A 9,135-nucleotide genomic window follows, 5' to 3' on the forward strand; every position below is an offset into this window, starting at 1 on the left:
TACAGGTTTAGAGAGAAGAGATATATCACCATCCTTTCTAGAACCAGAGGGAAGAAAAAGAAGATTGATGCAGGCCGGTCATGGTGGTTCACACCTATAATCCCAGCACTTTGGGAGGCTGAGGCAGGCAGATCACAAGGTCAGGAGTTCGATACCAGCCTGGCCAACATGGCAAAACCCTGTCTCTACTAAAAATACAAAAATTAGGCAGGCATGGTGGCACGCACCTGTAATCCCAGCTACTCAGGAGGCTAAGACAGGAGAATCACTTGAACCCCGGAGGCAGAGGTTGCAGTGAGGCAAGATCGTGCCACTGCATCACTGCACTCCAACCTAGGCAACACAGTGAGACTCCGTCTGAAAAAAAAAAAGAAAGATTGATGCAGGGATGGAATATATTAAGATGGGAAGTGTTATGTTTGAGGAAGTATTCACAGAATGTTCTTGGTGTTTTCCAGGAAGTCATTCATTTGCCATTTACTGGGCATCTACCTAGGTGCATGGCTCTTGATGATGGATTGCAGGGCCTGTAGAGTTGAAAAAACTCAGCTGCTATTCTCAGGAAGCTTACAAGACTGTAAAATTGAAGTTGGTCTTGAAAAATGGGGCTTAGGAAGAGAGGAGCTACTCCTGCATTCCCCAGTGAAAGAAGAAGGAATGACAACTGCCCAGGGCTCTGTCTGAAACACAGTCCTGCGAATGTTTTCCAGGTCTTAACCAGAGGCTGGAGGCACGCCAGGGACCAAGTTGCTGGGGACAGAGAAGCTGGAATGCTGACCGCACCGCAGGAGCTGGGGAGGGGCCTTGGGGAGGGAATGCCTAGAAGGGGTTGCTGTCCTAGGGAGAGTAAGAGTGCTGGGGTCATGGGGGCTAGCTGGGGAAGGTGGCTGAGACCTTTCTCTAGGGCCTCCTGGTCATGCCCAGGAGAAAAGAAACAAAAGTGTGATACCTTGGAAGCAGAGAAAGCCTGAGTCACAGAGATGGGGATGGGTGGATTGACAGCACTGGCTCAGGAGCTAAACACCACCATGGGCCCTTCCGCTGGTCTTCCTGAGGGCGGCTGGCACCAGAGGTGGGGTGGGAGAAGAGGTTCTTTCATTCAGTCAACAAACCTTTGCTGAGCTCAGACTGTTCTGGTTTCTAGTCCCTGCTCTGCCACATACTAGCCATGTGTCCCTGTACAGGTCACTTCGCTTCTACAAACCTCAGTTTCTTCATCTGTGAAATAGGCCTAATAACCTGGACGAATTGTTCTGAGGATAACATAAAATAATGTGAATGAAGGCCTCCCAGAGTGCTGAGTAAGCCCTCAGTACATGCTAACTATTATTTTTATTAAGAACTGTGCTTAGTTCTGTGGGGGATACAGAGGAGCAGGAGACAGCCCTCTTCCTGCCAGAACTCCCTGTGATGAGGGGAAACATAGACAGAAACAGAAACAATGGATTACACCCAACCAGAATATAGTGTGGTCGTTGTTAAAACAGGAGCACGCCTGCTATGGGAACCAGTGGAGGGAATAATTAGTTCTGCCTGGAGAGGTCAGAGAGGGCTTCCCCGAGGAGGAGACATTTGAGCTGGGCCATTAACTGGATCACCTGGCAGAGAAGAGGGGCGAGGAGCTGCAGGCAGAGCAACCGCCTTGGGCAAAGCAGGGAGGCAGGCAAGGGCACTGGGGTTTGGAGAAGAGCAGTGATGCTCCAGCCTGCAGCCTGACAAGGGATGGGGAAGCGGGCTGGAGGGGCGTTTGCGGCCAGTCTGGGAAGGGCCTTGAACCCTGAGCTGATGTGTGTGAATGTGTTCTTGCTGCAGTGAGTGATCTCCAAGCGTTTGTCAGCACAGGGGTGACACGCTCAGGCGAGATGAGTCTGGTGGGACGCAGGACAGAAGGGAGGAGGCCAGAGCTGGTGCAAGGACACTGGCGAGGAGGCTGTGCCCCCACTGTTTCTTGTTGAGGGGTCCAAAGCCCCTCTGCAGCAGTCAGTCATCACTGGTACCCACAGCATCCAGACATCCCCTGCAGCAGGGGAGAGGTCCCTCACGCACACAGTGCCAAGATGCCGAGAGTCCATGGTTTCCCACCTACCATTCTGGAGCAGCTCCGTGAGCCCCACACTGGTTTGGGGACTGACGGGTGGCAGCCTTGGTGTGTTTCATGGGAGGAGCAAAAGGACAGTCCCCACCTGTTAAGTTGATTTTCCTTTCCAAAAAGAGAGCTTTGCTGATGAAGAGCGATAAGTGTCTTTCACTGGTGAGGAAAGGATTTTAATAACATCTGCTGATGACTCTTGCCCTGCTCTGCCGAGATACAGACGCTCATTCTTCTTTCTTTTAATAACCCTGCACGACTGGACTGTGGTGGAGGCAGCTCCAGCTCTTCCTCGCCCCAGCGGTGCGCTGCCTGCCCCTCCACCCCCAAAGTGATCCAGGTCTGCCTGTTTCCTCAGTTTCCTTATCTGCTCTGCTGTCAGATTCCTCTCCCACTGTTATTTTCTTCCTTCTCTGACTCCTCATTTCCCTGAGTTGGTCATGGGGCTGAAAGGGACCTTATTAACAGGAAACCTGGTCCAAAGAGATGGATGAGCTGGCCCCAGACGGGAACCCCTTGTCACTTTGACGGTGACCACATAGGCCAGAGATCTTGCCAAGGAGATTGGTGTTAGCAGAAAAAAAATGTGGTTCTCAAACTTCAGTTTGCAATAGAATCACCTGTGGAACTGACTAAAAACAGTCCCAAACCCCACCCTAAGCAAAGAGCCCAAAGCACTGCAGTTTCCACAAGTCCCCCAGGAGACCCGGGCAGGAGGCTGTCGGCCACTCCAAGAAAGACAACGGTGAGGCTGGACAAATCACTGCCCCAGAGTCTCTGGCTAACCCCATCCGACAGCCTTTCCCCCAACTCCCCTTTGTTTTTCAACAGTCTGTGTGAGTAAGTCCTGAGCCATTGCGGTGGTTTGGAAACTTGAACCATATGCTGGGTTAAAGTGGTTTTGTAATAACAGCAGCTAACATATGAGTACAAGGAACCGAGTAGGCACTTTACCTGCCTCTCATTTCATCTCCTGCCAGGGCCGTGAGGTCAATCTTATTGTCTCCTTCATTGCCTTTATGTGACGTGCCCAGGGACTCCAGGTCGGTAGCAGCAGAGCTGGGACTGAGATCTGAGCTAACAATCTCCCAAGCCCGTGCCCCTGACCCGACTCCACACAGCTCAGAAGACGAGCACACTGGAGGGAGGCGAAAGGAGAGGAGATATTTGTTCCATGTTATGGAAACTTCTTTTTCCTGTAAGCTGTCCAAAGGAAAATGGTCCCCAAGAGAAAAATGGCCATTGCCCCAATTGTTTCACTTTCCCCCAGGCCTTTTTGTGTCTAGTCCTGCTATCCCTCCTCAGAAAAAACTCTCTCTCCCTTCCCCACCTCACTCACAAACACAACTCACAAAATTACCCGCTTTGCCACCATGCTCCCTGGCCTTGTACCTGATTCCATTTGATGCCTTCTCACGCTGGGCCCAGTAGCTCACGCCTGTAATCCCAGCACTTCGGGAGGCTGAGGCAGGTGCATCACCTGAGGTCAGGAGTTTGAGACCTGCCTGGCCAACATGGCAAAACCCTTTCTCTACTAAAAAAATACAAAAATTAGCCAGTGTGGTGGCACTCCTGTAATTCCAGCTACTCAGGAGGCTGAGGCATGAGAATCGCTTGAATCCAGGAGGCAGAGGTTGCAGTGAGCCAAGATTGCACCACTGCACTCCAGCCTAGGTGACAGAGTGAGACTCTGTCTTGAAAAAAAAGACAAAAAAAAAAAAAAACTGGACGCCTTCTCTCCTTCAGCCCTTATGCCAAACCCTGGTGCCCTCTTCATTGCAGCCTCTGGGCATCATCTCTTGATTACTTTCTGGCCTCCTCACCAGCCCCCACTGCCACCACTATTCATGCCTAGATTTCCCTCATTACTTTCCTACCTAGAAGCCAATCCCCCAACCTCCAATATTCTGAGGTATTTACTGTCAGTGACGTCTTCGTAAACCCATTGCTGTCACTTTGCTGCCCCTCCTTGACCACCTATATTGGCTCACCCTTGCCTTGCACACTGAGTCTGAAACTCTTGCCTCTCCAGCCCATGCCTCCCTCCTTCTGCAGAATAAATTCTCCTTCCCTGGAGGTCCAACTTGATATACTATGTTCTTTCTAGCCACTAGGCCTTGGCCTTTGTGGTTTCTACCATCAGACAAGCCGTTCTCTCTAATTTTCTCTAATCCCAGTCCTTCATTCCTTTACCAACTCAGGTCCACACTCTGCCTCCACAAAGCCTTCTCGAACTGAGGCTGCCTTCCTTTTCTTTTAATTCCCTGAGTTGGTCATGGGGCTGAAAGGGACCTTATTAACAGGAAACCTGGTGTACACAGTTGGCATCACACACGCTTACACTTATTTATTTGTTGTCTTGGAATTATTCTAAGGTTATTTCAGGTCTGTGTGGTTTTTCTCTCCCCAGCCAGATGCTGTAGGTATTTAAGAACAATACCAGACCTTCCTGCACTTCAACACCTTCTCTCCCAGAACACAGTAAGTGGCTTTAGTAACTTTGCATTGAATTGAAACAATTCCTAAATGACTATCCCTTTAATTACAATGAATGACTCTGAAGTCCAAAGCCAGTGGAGTGTGTGCTTTGTGGATGGAAATGATAGGATGATATAATGGGGACAAAGAACACAGGACTTAAAGGTAGAACACCTGCTTTATAATCTCACATTTTCTACTACACATACAGCTGTATGATCTGGGGCAAGTCACTCCACTTCTCTATCCTGAGGAGTCAGGCCAGATGTGCCATGAGACCCTTCCCAACTTCTCCACATTCTATGATCTGAGCGAATCCATCCACTCTCTCTCCTAGCCAATGATCAAGGGCACACATGTCTCCCTGGACCTCACCTTACTTACATGTAAAATGGAAACTACAGTAATAGTAACTGATTTATAGAGTTGTTGTAAGGATTAAATGCAACAATTCAGAGAGCTCTCAGCCTAGAGCTGGCCCATAGAAAGTGATCAATAAATGGTAGCTGTTATTAAGCCACTTGGCCACAGTTAGGAGAGTGTGATGTACCCAAGGGAGAGAAGAAGGCCATCCCCTTGTGTTCCTGTCCAAGTAGGAAGCCCCAGAGTCCATGAAGCCATTTGAGCTCTGAAGAGGCCAGGCTGGGTCCCCAGTGCTAGGGTCCTGCCCAGCAGTCTTGCAGTAGCTGGAGCACCAACTGTCCCATTAATGACAGCACTGCTGGCAGTTGGGATGACCCTGTTGTATAGTCCCATCGATTTTCCCATTACCCTTTAATGCTGTGTATTAAAGGCTTTGCAGATCCACTCTGTTACCTTCTTTCTTTATTATCTCCAGGGCCTGCCCAAATGCTTGGTAGGATTAAATTCCCTGGCTGCAGTAAACCTCTCTGCCTTGTGAGACACCTCTTCTTGAGCAGATCTTGGAGCCAGGAGCCTTGGAGGCCCTCCTGGCTTGCTCCTCAGGTTCAGGCATACCCTGGTAAGGACGCTGCAGGGAGCATAGACTGTCCACCTGGGGCCAACTCACAACCCATTGCCAGCTGGAGAAGGAGATCCCAGCAGAGCCGGGTCCTTACCCCTCTGCTAGGCGCATCTTCTGAACTTAGCTGGTCTCAGCCTGCTCCTGGCTAGTAACTGCCTTTGCTTGGTCCTCTCTCCCTTGTTTTTCATCTTGCTTCCTGTTGGCCTTGTATGTCTCTACTCAGATCCCAAGATTTTTCTTCCAGCCTGACCTCCCGGCTGCTCTCTTTATTCAGTGATTCAATTTAATATTCTGGATCCCAGTACATATGTGGCTTCACTAAAAAGAACTCAAGTTTGCCTTGATTTTCTTATTTGTGAAATGGGAATATGAGTCCTCTCGTTGAGACAAGAGGGCAATGAAGTCCATATGTTTCTCTGAGCAAAGGAGGCCAGGGGAAGAAGCTCTGCTGTTTTGTTGTTGTTGTTTTGAAGTATGACCAAAAACAATGAGGTTGATCTTTCATACTGCAATTCACCTATGCAAATTAATTTTCTCCTGTTCACCTTGAAAAGCAAAACAGCAATTCAAAGATCCAACCCATTCTCAGCTGGCGTCCTGGTCAGCAAGTCTCCATCCTCCATGGGTAGATTTGATTTCGGGACATTGTCAATCAGAGTTGGGCTTGATGAACAATCTAAGCACTCAGATAGACTACAGATGGTCCTCAGTTTATCACAGTTTAACTTATGGTTTTTTGACTTCACAGTGGTACAAAAGTGGTATGCGTTTAGTAGAAACTGAACTTCAAATTTTGAAGTCTGACTTTTTCCCAGGATAACAATATGCGGTGTGATACTCAATTGTGATGCTGGGCCCCCAGCCAGGCATGCAGTCACAAGTTAAACAACCAGTACTCTACAGTATACTGTGTTCAATAAATTACATGAGATATTCAACACTTTATCATAAGACAGGATTTATGTTAGATGACTTTGCCCAACTTTAGGCTAATGTAAGTGTTTTGAGCATGTTGTAGGCTAGGCTAAGCTATGATGTTCCACAGGTTATGTGTATTAAATGAATTTTCAAATTACAGTATTTTCAATTTACAATAGGTTTATCCAGATGTAACTCCATGGTAAGTTGAGGAGCATCTGTAATCCTCTCCTCCCTCTCAGTGATACAAAGTAAGCAGATGACTTTATTGTTAAATTGGTACCAAGGGTTATCTCAATGAGGAATTCTAAAAAATACTTTGAAATAAGTGTTGCTTCCCAAGGTGACAACTTTGAAGGGAAACGTACTTACATGATGTAGCTTTGATCTACTTGTAAATTAAGCAGAATTTTTTGGTGGAAGGTGAGAGAAATCTGACTCAAACTAGCTTAAAGATTAAAAAAAATAATAATTTATTGGCTCAGTGACTGAAACATCCACAGTTAAATTTTGTTTCAGGCATAGCTAGACCCAGGAGCTAAAATAATGTGATCAGGACCTAGCGGTTCTTAATCTCTTAGCTGTTTCCCTGTGCTTTCTTTTCACTCTCAAGCAAGCCCTCTGAACATGATGGCCCAGCCGCTCAATCTTCAAATGCAATGGAAAGAGAAGTTCCACTTTCCCACCAATTTCAACAGAAGTTCTGTGATAGAGGGGCCAGGCGCGGTGGCTCACGCCTGTAATCCCAGCACTTTGGGAGGCTGAGGCGGGCGGATCACAAGGTCAGGTGATGGAGACCATCCTGGCTAACACAGTGAAACCCCGTCTCTGCTAAAAATACAAAAAAATTAGCTCGTCGTGGTGGCAGGCGCCTGTAGTCCCAGCTACTTGGGAGGCTGAGGCAGGAGAATGGCATGAACCCGGGAGGCAGAGATTGCAGTGAGCTGAGATTGCACCACTGAACTCCAGCCTGGGCAACAGAGCGAGACTCCATCTCAAATTAAAAAAAAAAAAAAAAAAGTTCCGCGATACAATCTCATTGGCCTGACTGGTGCGATGCCTTTCCCTGAGCAATCACCTTGGCCAAGGAGATGGAATACTCTGAGTGGCCATGACTGGGTCATTTGAAATAAGTGTTGCTTCCTAAAGTGACAACTTTGAAGGGAAATGCACTTCCATGATAAAGGCTTGATCTACTTGTAAATTAAGCAGAACTTTTTTGGTGGAAGGTGAGAGAAATCCGACTCAAACTGGCTTAAAGATTAAAAAAAAAAAAAAGTACTGGCTCAGTGACTGAAACATCCACAGTTAAATCTTATTTCAGGCATCGTATGCATTCTTGGAACCAGATTGACTTTATAGTGGTACAAAAGTGGCATGCGTTTAGTAGAAACTGAACTTCAAAGTTTGAAGTCTGATTTAACATCCACAGTTAAACCATGCAGGTGCACACCTGTGCATTCTCGGAACCAGACTGACCCGACATGTACCAAGAATAGGAAAGGGGTGGCTCCACAGAGGAAGAAATGAGGTTCTAGTGCCAGGGGAGAGACAAAGGCATGGCTGGCAGACAAGTACAACAGACATCCACTATGGCTTTTTTTAAAAAAATGAGTTTCATAGTTGCCACATTAAAGTGATAGAATCTTGAAAGGTTTTCTTTTAAATTTTTACTTTATTCCTGTATTACAGTTCACTAAATAAATAGAAATGTAGGTGTCTCTAAAAAGCAATTTATAACTTGAGCAAAGTTAAAAAGAAAAGAAAAAAACTGTTTCATTCATTTGATGCATCTTATGACGTCCTTGGCCTGAAGTGTAGGGCGTTTGTCTGGAGAGGTTTTCAGGAAGTTCTAACCAATTAACATGGGTATATTTTCACTTGTTTTCCCCCTTATGAAATATCTGATTGGCCTGTTGGGCAACACTCTGTGGTTACGGAATGGAATGGTGGTTTTCACATTATTTTTAGAAGCAGAACTCTTTTTGCAAGTGCCCCCCAGCCCTGCGCCCCGCCGAAAAACTTACCAAAGGGATGAAAGCAGAACTGCTCTGGTTGACCTGGGAAGAAACTCAGATCCCATCTGCAAAGCTTTCTCCTTCCTCTGTTACTTGCCCCTTCCTCTCAGCCTCTGATTCAAGACCAGAATCCCGAGGCTCCAGGAAATGCAATTTGAAAACCACTGGAATATAGCAAAGTAACTGTCTCTCTAGGACAAAGTCTGGGGTCTTGGCCTCAGCCCCATAGTTGGGAGGGGCACAGAATGAACATTTATTGAGCACTTATTACCAGGGGCAATATATTCTTTATCTCATTTAATCCCCATGACAACCCCATGAGGTAGCAATTGTCCCGTTTTACAGATAGGAAGAGGGAGGCTCAGAATGTCACACAGCTGGCAAGTCATAGAGCTGGTTTGGAAGCCAGGTCTTTCTCATTCAAACCACCCCATACCTCCTTAAATACTCACCAAGTTTCTACTGTATCCCAGGTCCTGTGCTAGGTGTTTTAGTGTGGACTATTTCATTTGATCCTTACACCCCCTGCAAGGGAACGAATCCAGACACCAAACAGCACACATTATAATTTCAAAAATACATCAACCTAATCAGAAATAGTGGTTACCAGCCGGGTGCAGTGGCTCATGCCTGTAATCCCAGAACTT

General features: G+C 47.0%; 1 long non-coding RNA gene across 1 annotated transcript; it reads left to right on the forward strand.

Annotated features, from left to right (window-relative positions):
* The first annotated feature begins 301 nt into the window (after positions 1 to 301).
* LOC110744159 lies at positions 302 to 7,262 on the forward strand. The gene is made up of 3 exons (XR_002524395.2): positions 302 to 3,287; positions 4,500 to 4,570; positions 7,084 to 7,262. It is a non-coding gene; the product is annotated as an uncharacterized LOC110744159 (long non-coding RNA).
* The last annotated feature ends 1,873 nt before the right edge of the window (positions 7,263 to 9,135 follow it).

Source organism: Papio anubis, chromosome 11 (genome assembly GCF_008728515.1).
Source record: "Papio anubis isolate 15944 chromosome 11, Panubis1.0, whole genome shotgun sequence".
NCBI classification, from domain to species: Eukaryota; Metazoa; Chordata; class Mammalia; order Primates; family Cercopithecidae; genus Papio; species Papio anubis.